General features: G+C 34.7%; 1 long non-coding RNA gene across 1 annotated transcript; it reads right to left on the minus strand.

The window, feature by feature from the left end:
- Window positions 1-6,766: 6,766 nt before the first annotated feature.
- On the minus strand, window positions 6,767-8,581 carry LOC114824565 (uncharacterized). The gene is made up of 2 exons (XR_003772852.2): window positions 8,480-8,581; window positions 6,767-7,379 (listed from the first exon to the last, which is right to left on the minus strand). It is a non-coding gene; the product is annotated as an uncharacterized lncRNA (long non-coding RNA).
- Window positions 8,582-12,933: the final 4,352 nt, after the last annotated feature.

Consider the following 12,933-nt stretch of genomic DNA (forward strand, 5'->3'; position numbering starts at 1 on the left):
AAAGGATGCAACATTTCTCGCTGTAGACAAAACGTCACCAGATTTTTCAATAAGGAAGATCGTTATTAGCTCTAGGTCAAAGATAGGATGGTTCACCACATGCGGTTCTAATCATCAAAAGGCACACTCGTTTCTCAATCATGTTGTATCAACATGCAACCAAACATTTAATAATAATATACCACCGTAGAATTTGAAAAGTGTAAGAACTATGATCAGATGAGACAATACCCCGTTGTCAGACACTTCGTTCACTGTTAACATCGAAATAAAGTTAACTGGTTTCTTAGCCAAAAAGGAAATAGGTCTAAGCTTAAAAGAATAATTAAGAACTGCTTATAGGATTTGACAAGACCATAGACATTTCCTATTTCACAACATCTTGTGAGGATTTTCAATTTCCAACGGTCATAACCCTTTTTGGAAATTGAAGAGAATAATGTTTACTACCAAAGAAACTCCCAAGAAAAGTATCTACTCTAAAATAAAAACAACGCTTGATGAATTTGGCGTATAGTTGACAGTCAATGTTTAGTGAACTTGACCTTGTGGTTGGAGTAAGCAAGAAGGTTATCGATAGAACAATCACCGAAAGTTATTCTAAAGATCCACACGAATTTCCTCACGGGAACGAGTCCAAGGACATTGATTCATCCCACTAACACACACCTACTAAACTTTGCAACGTCTAATGTTTACTCATTTTCTCCAACATGCAGTTCGAATGTTTGGAACAATTTCCATAAAGATATGACTCTGCATGCCAGTCCTAGGGAATGCATGACGTAGAGTGACATCACCGTTTTAGATCCCTAAACACAAACCACTTAAATTTTTCCGTTTCACCATCTCTTGTGTAGATATGACTCTGCCCGCAATTCCTAGGGAACGCATGTCGCAGAGTCACATCACCTTTCCGGGTCTCTAGTTAGTCTTAACCAACTCATACCATTAAAATATTTTTGTTTCCAAACACTCATATGTAGATCCGACTCTGCCCGCAATTCCTAAGGAATGCAAGTTGCAGAGTATCGGTCTGATGTTGAAAGTCGCCCAACAATCCATTTCGTCACCGATGAGGCAAAATCCCGACACAAATTCTTTTATTTCAATCAGAAGGTGACAAATCAAACAGAGCAAGGTTCACACAACTGCGCCGAATGGCACCAAATCTGGAAATCGTGACATCCAAATGATGTCATGACAGACACACTACTATAGTAACAGAAGATGCTAAGTATGCTTTGAACAAACCACGCTCTGATACCAAATTGACATGCTCGACCCTGATATTCTCCAAACATCAGGGCAGGCACGTGCTGGCTGATACCTGAAGGTGCCAAAGCCATATTAGGATGCATGAGAACTAGAAACAATTAATCGACATAAATAAATGATAGGAGCAAATTTATGCGACTTTGTTATCTTATTTCTTTGCATTTATTTAGTTAATTTCTATTTATTGTATTAATTTAAGTTATTTTCGTATTATTGTAGGTCCAATTGGTAAAGATGACAATAAATGGCAAAATAGAGCATTTTGGAGCAGTTTTGGACTTGGATTGGATAGCAAGCGCGGATAGCATATGGGCTGGACGTTTTTGGTGTTTAAATGGTGCTAGATATGTGCTAAAATTTGGAGAAATTAAGGTTGAGGCTTGGAAGGAAAGGAATTAGACAAGAAAGAGGAATCCTAGTTGGAGAGGAACATTATCTTATCTTATCCAACCTTATCTTATCTCATCCAATCTTATCTTATTTTATCTCCAACTACAAGGAGGAATCCTAATCACATGTGAGTAGTGAGTGGTTATTGTGGTTAAGTATAAGCTCAAGAGTAAGGATGGCTAAAATCTATGTAAGTAGTGATTTTAACATGTCATGTTTTATTAGAAATCCCTGAGGCAATTGTTGGAAGGTTTTGCTCGAGGACTAAAAAAAGCTAAGTGTGGGGGAATTTGATAGGAGCAAATTTATGCGGCTTTGTTGTCATATTTCTTTACATTTATTTAGTTAATTTCTATTTATTGTAGTAATTTAAGTTATTTTCATATTATTGTAGGTCCAATTGGTAAAGATCACAATAAATGGCAAAATGGAGCAATTTGGAGCAGTTTTGGATTTGGATTGGATAGCAGGCGTGGAAAGCATATGGGCTAGACGTATTTGGTGTTTAAATGGTGCTAGAAATGTGCTAAAATTTGGAGAAATTAAAGTTGAGGATTGGAAGGCAAGGAATTAGACAAGAAAGAGGAATCCTAGTTGGAGAGGAACATTATCTTATCTTATCCAATCTTATCTTATCTTATCTCCAGCTGCAAGGAGGAATCCTAATCACATTTCAAGACTCTCTACCTAATTTTTAGAGTCCTAAAATAATTCAAAATGCCAAAACCTTTTCCTCCTTGGATTAAGCCATTCCCCCTATATATATGAAATTCCTGTGGAGATTTAGAGTGTGCCGCACCTACCATTCATCCATAGAAGTTGCTGGAATTTTCAGAGTTCTTTCTATCTTTGTTTTAAGTTTCAATGTTTATTTTAGATTGTTTTTTTAGTTATGATAAACATGTGTAACTAAGTTTCTTTTTAGCTAGAGGTGAATTCGAAGCCATGATCATATGTTTTATATAAATTGATTACATCTAGTTATTATTTCATAACACATGAATGTGATTTACTTATCTGCTTTATGGAGAACTTATTCTTGCATGTTTATTAAGGATGCATACTTAGTTTGTATGCAATGATTTGATGCTAGAATATAAAGGAATTTCACCTAATCGTTATGAACTTATATTTTGCAAGTAGTAAAAGTCACTAGTCATGATTGAGTTAAGTAAATTCTTGGCAGGAGTATCATGCTTTTCATAGTTACGAATGTCTTGTCAATGCTTATGATTTTCACATAACTTAATGATCTTTGAGATGTATCTCTATCATGCTTTTCATAGTTAGGGAGCTTGAGAAAAATAATTTGGTTGCGTCGCTGAGTCCAATTCAATGAACTTAGGAAAATCTGAGAATTAATTAGTGTATTGTCATTCATGGTTTATAGGAAGAATAACTGGAAATTGATTTGTATGCATATGTTTCATGTGTGGAGAAGAATCCTTTAGCTATCCTTTCATCCATATTTCATTCACAACTTAATTTACTCGCTACACTTTACTTTTGTTTTAATTAAATTCGTCCAACATCCCACCAGTCATTGTTTTGATGTTAGTTTAACTTAGTTTTCAGTTTTATAAGTTTAATTTGTGTTGATTAGCATCCCTTCTAATCCCTGAAATAGAACGATCCCTACTTACTCATACTACGGTTGCATAATTTATATGGTTTAATTTGTGTGTTAGTTTCTACCACATCAATAAAGCTTGTAAATTTAATTATAATGAACATGCAATTGTGGAACATTTTCAAAACATACAACTAAACCAAGACACTAAAAAGGAATAATATAAAATTGAATGAACAAAGAGATGGGTTCTACACCTTAAAGACTCGAAGATGCTGATTCGGGAATGCCTTGACGCCAGGATTGTACGTCTCGATTCTAAATCTTGAGGAGGCGCAAAACAAAACATGAGTGGACCAAGTTGATATAAGTAATACTAAAACCGTTAAACTTTAACATACTAACCCCCAAGTTTAGAAAACTCATATAGCATAATAAGTAATAGGTTTTTCTGAAAACCCTAGGATGTCATAAAACCTTTCATAAAACATATATCGTATATAGGGTGCTTAGTAGTAGTAGCACAGGGCATATATATATACATATATCTTCATTCACCCAAAGGCACTACATCTCCTGGCCGAGACCAATATAAATATCTTAGGGCCAAAGCCACCAACCTACGCCCGGCCGAAGCCATATATAAGTATCATTCACCCGTAGGCAGTATCATTCGCCCGTAGGCCATACATCACCCGACCAAAACCAATTAATGATTTTATTCGCCCATAGGCAGGACCATGCGCCTGTAGGTAGTATCATTCGTCCATAGGCCTTACATCACCCGACTAAAGCCAATTAATGATTTCATTCGCCCGTAGGCAGGACCATTAAGTAAGCACATAAAAACATTAATATAATAATTCTAATATATATATATATATATATATATATCTCAAATCGGAGCTCAGTAACTAAAATTTCATATCATAAAACCACGTTCATAAGTAGGTATATAGTATAGTCAATAAAGCATAATATATCATAAAGTGTACATCCAATTTACTCATAAACGTTTCATAAAACGTAACCAACAAATCATGATTTTCATGTATGCATTTCTAATAGTTAAATATGCATTTTAAAAGGGGTCCACTTACAAATACTTCGCCATCGAAGAGCCATGCAAGCAAGAGAGGACTGAAACGCCATACACAATTGCACCTAAGCACATAAAGGTACCAATTAATAAAACTATACTAAAATGGTTGAATTTTGGCAAACGAACATTGTAAAGAGATTCAGTACGTCGAAAAACATAAGAGGGGACCTTAGGTACCCCTACTCGTCGATTTGGGTCGTCGAAAAAGTCGCCAGCGCCGCCATGGATGGCGGCAGAGTACAATGCTCCATGCGCTAGCCAAGGTTCTAGGATGAGATGGTTTTTGGGTTTGGACCTAAGACATCTGGGTTGGGTCGAAAGCTGGGTTAAGCTTGGATTGTCATTTGGGCTGGGTTAAGTAATCGGGCCTGGGCCTAGGTTCATGGCCCAACTCGTTAGGCCAGTCTAGTGTTGTTGGATCAGGTTTGACCTGTTTCCAGGCCAAGTTGGCCATTTCAAGGAAAAAGAAGGCCAGAGCTTCCCAAGCTTTGGTTAACCTTGAACCTCAACCATAACCTACGTTCTACCTACCAAAATGAAGACAAACAAGTATAGATTATGGTGATACCTTTGGTTTCCTTGGTAGTGGCCGGAGATGGCTGGAAATTGGCTCGCAAGCCGTCAGGTTTTGCCAGACAACTAGGAAGGAGAAGAACACGTATAAACAAGGTTAAAACCTTCAGGTTTTCAACTAAAAAACAACATGGGTTCCCAAAAACTCTCATTAGAGATGAAGATACAACCGAAACTCAACGTACTCACCTCGGTTAGTCGGGTTCTGAGTTAAGCCATCAGAGGAAGTCGTTGTTTCGTTGAGTAAGCGTAGTTGCAGAGTTGACAAAGACAAGAAGGAGCAAATGTAGTGATAATCTAGCTGTGATGGTGATGACTGTTCGTGTATGTGTGTGTGTATGGTCTTCGAAGAAAAAAGAGAGCATTGAAAGTATGAAGAGAAGGAAAAATATGACTCATGAGAAGAGGGAGAAAAAGAAGGAGAAATGGGCTGGGGGACAAAATCAAAGGGAGGGCCCCTTTGGGCACACCAATTAAGGCCATAAAGCAACATTTCAAACAAATATCCCACAACCAAAATGAAATTACCAAATTACCCTTTTGATTCCACAAATCTGGGACTGGTTGTTACAGGATTATTCGATTAGCAAAATCGAATTGTATTCCTTTAGAAATAACTAGAAAGAAATTGTATGAATGTGATGGAGAAAGAAGAAAGAGCAAATGTAGACAACAAATTTCTGAATGATTTCTCTTCTACTAATGTTACCAATATATATAGAGAGAATTGCACCTTTTAGCCATATCCTTTGGATTTAGGTATGCCCTCTCACCATGAGATACAACTGAACATTGCAGCAGTATTTCTAATGGGTATGCCTGATACAAGAGACCAATTACCAATGATCATATCTATTCGTAAAGGAATGCATCTGTTCAAAATGCATCATGTCTTTTTGCCAAATAGAAAAAGGTGCAGTGTTTAATTTCAAAGAGAACCCAACTTCCCATCCTCTATCAAACAGCAGCCACACACACATATATATATATATATATATATATTCTTAAAATATTCAACAGTTGTAACCCTTCAATTCTAAACCCAATAAGTTAAACGAGTATAATGATGCATTGCTAAGATTTTTACCACCTGCAAAAGTAAGGATAAAAACACTTAAATACTTGCAAGAGTACAAGGCAATTGTAGTATAGTCGGCTCTAGTAAGGTCGTTTTCCACAGGGATTGAATGAAAACTTATGTAAATACCAAATCTTAATTAATTATTTAAAAACAGAGTTTGGAAAATGTTGATTTAATGAAAAATATTAAAAAATGAATTTAATTTTTTTTTTTTTAAAAAAAAATATATATATATATATTGGCAAAGTAAATGAAACAAAAAAAAATAGTTTTGAAACTCAATTTGAGCACTAGGGTTCGGCTGTCACCTTAACAATCCTTCATAGTTCATCCAATTACTTATGAATTACACATGCATATTTTGAAGGTTAGATTTTCCTAACGTATGTTCTACTTGGAACATCCAACATAGAACGTATATCTAACATGTAACCCATTTGTGGCATCCAAATCGAATGTGAACATGCAAGACTCATTAAGTTCTGTGAAAATCTTTTGAAAAACCATATAACCCTTAAGACGTGTCGTCCATCCTAAGAAGTTACACATATTAACCACAAGAAGCCAATGCCAATTTCAGGGACAGCCCTCTGCCAAAATTGCATCAAATTACTTTTCTAAATATCTTAATGGCGGCCAATCATTAAGACAATTAGATAGTTTCAACATGGTGATTAATAATTCAAAACTTGCATGCATAATATCATAAGCAAATTGAAAAGAAACTACATATTTTTGCTAAGGCTCGTGGCCTCACCCTAGCAAACAAAACTAGTTACGAACAATCATAAAGCAAAATATTATTAAGAACATGGATTGAAAACACCTTGAAAACAAACTTGAATCGTCAAAGGCTCTCTATGCCGAATTCTCCAAACTAATGCGTGCATTCTTAGTAGTGTATGTGTTCTTCTCTAAACCCTAATGGCTAAAAAGCCTTATTTATACTACTACAAAATAAAATCCATACTAGAAAAGGTCTTCTAAAAACTAGGAAACATAATAACTTAAGAGAAACTAGGAAACATAATCCTGATCAAATCTGGTAATCTACCCAGCCACAAATCAGCCACATTTTTAGACTTTTAGGGCTTCAAAAAAGGCCCAAAATGACTTAAATTAAAGCTTGAGATGTCCCAAACATAATTGCAGAAGGCCTCGAACCTAAAAGACATCATCTTGAACTCCAAAAAGCCCAGATAAGCCCAAAACATCAGTTTGACACCACCGCGCGCTGCTCCTTTATTTCATCGCCATAAATTATCCGCTTGGTATAAAGTTCTGAAACTTTAACATAAACAAGTTGAAAGGCACACGAACATCCTCCAATTGGCTCCAAAGTTTTTCCATTTGACCACTTTTTACTCAAGGAGAAGTCCAATGCCCTACATTGGAAATATAAGTCAAAGTATCAAAATTCTCACAAAATAATTAATAAATTAATATTAAGATTAGGGTAAAATATATAGTATATTATCGACTCACCATGCATCATTTCATAATTTAATTGAAACCTTTAAGAATCATATATATCCATTGATGCGTAAAATTACTTGACACACAAATTAAACCCTATTGATGACAATTGTAGTAATGATGCAAGTAGGGATCGTTCTAGACCGGGGATTAACTAGGGATGCTAATCAACAAATATAAGACTCAAGAATATAAGAAGAAACTTAAAAACACAAAAGTAGGCTTTAAAACACTAAACTAGACTCAAAGAGTTCAAAATACTTTAAGGCACAAACTAAACAAACTTAAACACACTTCGATACAAGAAAGTAAATGGGAGGTATTGGTTTGGATGAGATTGAGATAACAACAAAAAGTAAAACTAAATAGATGGTTTATGGATTAGCTAGAGATCCATTCTTCACACATGACACACTTGTACATGAATTGATTTCCAATTGCTTTTCAATAGATTATGAAACTCAACACCCCAGATTAACCGTGATGCACGAATTAATCCTCAGATTTTCCTTGATTTATTGAATTGGATGAATGCATACGACAATCCAAATTATTCTCCAAAAGTCCTCTACATGAATGCATAATAGAGATACAATCAAAGATCATTACGTTCTATGAAAATCATAAGTGTTAACGAGGCATTCGTAACTATGAATGCATGATACGTTTGCCAAGAATTCAATTAACGCGATTGTGACTAGCAACCTTCACTACCAATGAATATAAACTTGTAACGATTAGGTGAAACTCATTTATATCCTAGCATCAAATTCATGCATGAAAACTAAGTATGCATCCTTAATCAACATACAAGAATTAGTTTTGAAGAAAATAGTTAATTGAATTGCATTCACAACTTATTAAATCACAATTGGAAGAAATCAATTCATATCTCAAACATGTTCATGGCTTCGAACTTCACCCTAGCTAAGTAAGGGTTTAGTTCCTCATACTTGCAATTAAACAAAAACAATTGATATTAAACATAGAGAAACAAAGTAGAAGACACCTAGAATGCTCCAACAACTCCAATGGAATGGCTAGCACAACTCCAAGCACTCCTCCTTCTTTGCAAGCCTTAGAACTAATGGAAATGTGTATGAATGGCTGTGTGTCTTCCTTGAAGGCTGAATGGTGTTTATATAGAGGTTGAAAATGTCAAGCAATGCAAGGTAATGGACAAGGCACTCACGGCAATGGAAGGATGTGAAGCTGCCAGCTCCATTTTGCATGTGTGTGTGCTGTTTTTGTGCTTTTTCCACCTAGAAACAATCATTCCAAAGCCACCCAAAGTTATAAGTGGAAGACCAACCAGAAATCCACCTCATAGTGGTCCAATTTCTGCCATTCCTTGCTGTCCATTCACTACCAATGTTGTAGAAATCTGCCAACTCCATTCCATTGCCGTGTGTGTGTGTGTGTGTGCTATCCTCATCACTTCCCACTCATCCATGCTTTAATTTCTGATTCCTTGCTGCCTATGTGGTGTGTTCCTTGCTGTTTTCTTTCCTTCTTGCTGCCCATGTGGTGTTTATACTTGCACATACATGTTCTTCATCCATTTAGCTAGCAATAAACACATTTTCTGCCATCACATGGCATCTATGATGTTTGAAATTGTAGGCCAACACTTTGCACACACACATGCAGATTTCTAGCCCTTTGAATCATCAAATTCGTCCATCCTCATGTCTCCATGTTTGCACCATCCAATCTTGGCCCAAAAATGCTCCAAAGTGCTCCAAAATGCACCTTCTTGCATCCTTGGCCCAAAGAACCTACAAACACACAAAAATGGCTTAAACTACTAACATAACTAAGAACTAAGAACATAAATGCACGAAAACAAACATACTAAGTCACATAAATATGCTCATATCATCCATTTGGTGATGGATATAAATTTTCACTCACAATTGCTCACTAGTACACAACCATTTCAAACAATGTTTCTAATATATTTGAAATTTTCCAACACTTCTCCCCATACTTCAAATATATGTACGTCTTCTATGATACTTCAAAATAAGTACATAGCGTATGAGGTGTCCTTAACCTTGAACCCCTAGTTAGTCCAAATATATCAAGGCTTTGTCAGGTGATGTGGTAGTCGCAACTTTGAACCAAGGACCTTACATGGCTTAGTCAAATATATTGAACATACTTATTATGGATCTCTCTAGAATTCTTTAATCCACGCTTTATGGCCGTGCGCATACCCTGTTTCATAATTAAGTAATCCTAAAGAAATGTCATTTAATCTCTTTCAGAAATAGCCAAACTTCCTTACTTATATAAAAATCTATCTAGGATGTCCTTGTCTTTACATCCTCGCTATTCGCTATAGATTTATTAAGAGTACAATACCATACTCAACCTCTACCAGATAAGTGTCCTTATGTTGCTAGAACTAATATGACATTTATAGATGGAATTATAAATATTTTCTAGCATTCTTACATATTCACATATTCGATTTGTTCTTACCTATTGAACCAAAGCCTATATTTCAAAACTTTGGTTGAGTTTTTGTTGAAGTGTTTGTCATTTAATAGACCTTAGTCCCATCACTTTTGATGTTTTATAAACCATGTCTCACGTGAGCCCTTTTGTTAAAGGATCCCCCAAATTCTCAATTGATTTAACATATGTCAAACTTATTACTCCACAAATAAGAAGTTGTTTTATGTAATTGTGTCTATGACCAACATGTCTAGACTTTCTATTATATGTCTTGCTCATTGCACGAGTTTGAAGGGGCTGGTTTCTTCCATAAAGGAATTTCCATCACCAAATCTGTAATCCATTCACCTTCTTTACAAGTGATCCCAAAGCAGTCAACTCAAATTCCATTGTCGAGTGTGAAATGCATGCTTGTTTCTAGGATCCCCAAGAGATTGCTCCTACACCAAGAGTAAATATCCACCCATTTGATTATTTGGGCTCCATATCAGTATTCTAGCCAGCATCACTATATCCTTCTAAAACAGAAGGATAACTATGATAATGTATCCATAATCAATCATTTCTTTCAAGTATCTAAATACTCCTGAAATCCCTTCCCAATGTTTATTGCTTGGATTACTAGTGAATCTACTCAACATTCCAACGGCAAACGCTATATCGGATCTTGTACAATACATTAGATACATAAGACTGCATACAATCCTTGAATATTGTAATTGATTTATACATCTACCATAATTGTTTACCAGTTTAACACTAGAGTCGTATGGGGTTGAAATTGGTTTTTGATTAAGATAATCAAATTTCTTTAGTATATTCTCAACGTAGTGAGATTGTACTAGCGCTATGAAACCATTGTTTCTTTTGATTTCAATTCCCAAAATCACATCTACTTCCCTCATATCTTTCATGTCAAAACTAGTGGATAAAAGCTTTTTGGCTTTCATTACACATACTCTAAGTTGGTACCAAAAATTAACATGTCATCTACATATAAGCAAATGATGACTCCACCATTGGTGTCAAATTTACTATATATGCATTTGTTTGCATTATTGACACTATAACCATTCAACAAAATTACACTATCAAATTTCTCATGCCATTGATTGGGTGCTTTCTTTAAGCTATATAAAGATTTAATAAGTTTACAAACTTTATGTTCTTGACCCAATTTAACTTACCCTTTTAGTTGTTCCATATCAATTTTGTCATCTAGATCTCCATTCAAAAAAGTTGTTTTCACACCCATTTGATGGATTACTAGGTTATGAACTGAAGCAAGAGAAATTAGAAATCAAATTGAACTAATATGTGCCACTAGTGCATATGTGTCAAAAAAATCAATTTATTCCTTTTGTCTAAAACCTTTGGCCACCAAACTAGCTTTAAACCTATTTATTGTTCATCTGTATTTAATTTTCTTTTAAATACTCATTTACAACCTATTGGTTTACACCCTTGTGGTAAATCTACTGACTTCCAAGTCTCATTAGATGTAATAGAATCTAATTCATCTTCAATTGCCTATCTAGAAAGAAGCATCTAATGAAGTCATTGCTCCATGGAAAGAAAATGGATCTCCTTTTGCATTCATCACAAATTTTATTTCCTTAGTTATTTTTTCTCTATTGCCTTCAATGAGATAAAGATAGAAATAGGAGCCACAAATTAGTTTGTGACTCTCACTCTTTTACGATATCTAGGATTATCATCTTGTGAAACAAATTCATTATTGTTTGAATTTTCATGCAAACTAGTACTATCATCTTGCGAACTAATGGGCTTATCAATATTAAACTCATTTTGTTTCATTTTATCTATACCATATATATGCTCAAAGAATTCCACATCTCTTGATTTTATAACCTCGCTTGTTCCAAGATTAAGGGATCTATAAGCTTTACTATTTTTTGCTTATCCTATGAATGAATATTTATAGGTCTTAGGTCCTAATATGGATATTTTAATATTTGGTATTCTTACATAAGCAAGACATCCCCATATTCTCAAATAATCCAATTTAGGTTTCCTGTTAAACCACATATGAAGTCATGTTGGACTTTTTGTGTGGTATTCTATTAAGAATATAATACGAAGTCAGTAAAGCTTCTCTCCATATATTATTTGGGAATCCTGAACTTATTAATAATGTGTTAACCATTTCTTTTGAGGTTCTATTTTTTCTTTCGGCAAGCCCATTTTGTTATGGAGTGTAGGGGGCCAAAACTTCATGTCTAATCCATGAGTTTCACATAATTTTGTGAATTGCTCCGGAAAGTATTTAACTCCTCTATCACTTCTCAATACTTTTATCTTTCTGCCCAGTTGACTTTCCACCTCTACTTTATAAATCTTGAACTTATCAAATGCTTCATCTTTACTATTCAATATATATAAGTGTACCTTGAATAATGATCATTAAAGGTGAGAAAGTGTTTCTTACCAATACGAGTTATAAAACTCTTAAGATCACATAGATCTAAATGGACAAGTCAAAGTAATTCAGATGTTCGTTCAACTTTTTGAAATGGTTTTCTCACTATTTTTGTTTGTGCACATATTTTGCATTTTGATATACTACTACTATCATATTTTCAAATTAATCTTATATTAGTCAAACATTTGATAGATTGAAAATTTACATGTCCTAATTGAAATGACTCAAGCATATAAATAGAATTCATAGCTTTATTAATATTGAGTTTAATCATACCATTGTGAATAACCTTTTCCCACAAATATCCATTTAGACAAGATAAACTTATCTGATTTATACACTAGTTAAAGTCATCCTTGTTCAATAAATCACCAAAAACTAGACTTTTCCTCATTTTGGGAATATGACAAACATTCTTCAAAGTGACTGCTTTTCCAGAAATGAAATTAAGTTCACCTGAGCAAATTCTCATCATAATTGCCGCTTGATTGTTCACCATCTTGACACTTTGCCCATCTATGATTTTCTCATAATTTGAGAAAAAATCTCGATCATTT

Source organism: Malus domestica, chromosome 04 (assembly GCF_042453785.1).
Source record: "Malus domestica chromosome 04, GDT2T_hap1".
NCBI lineage: Eukaryota > Viridiplantae > Streptophyta > Magnoliopsida > Rosales > Rosaceae > Malus > Malus domestica.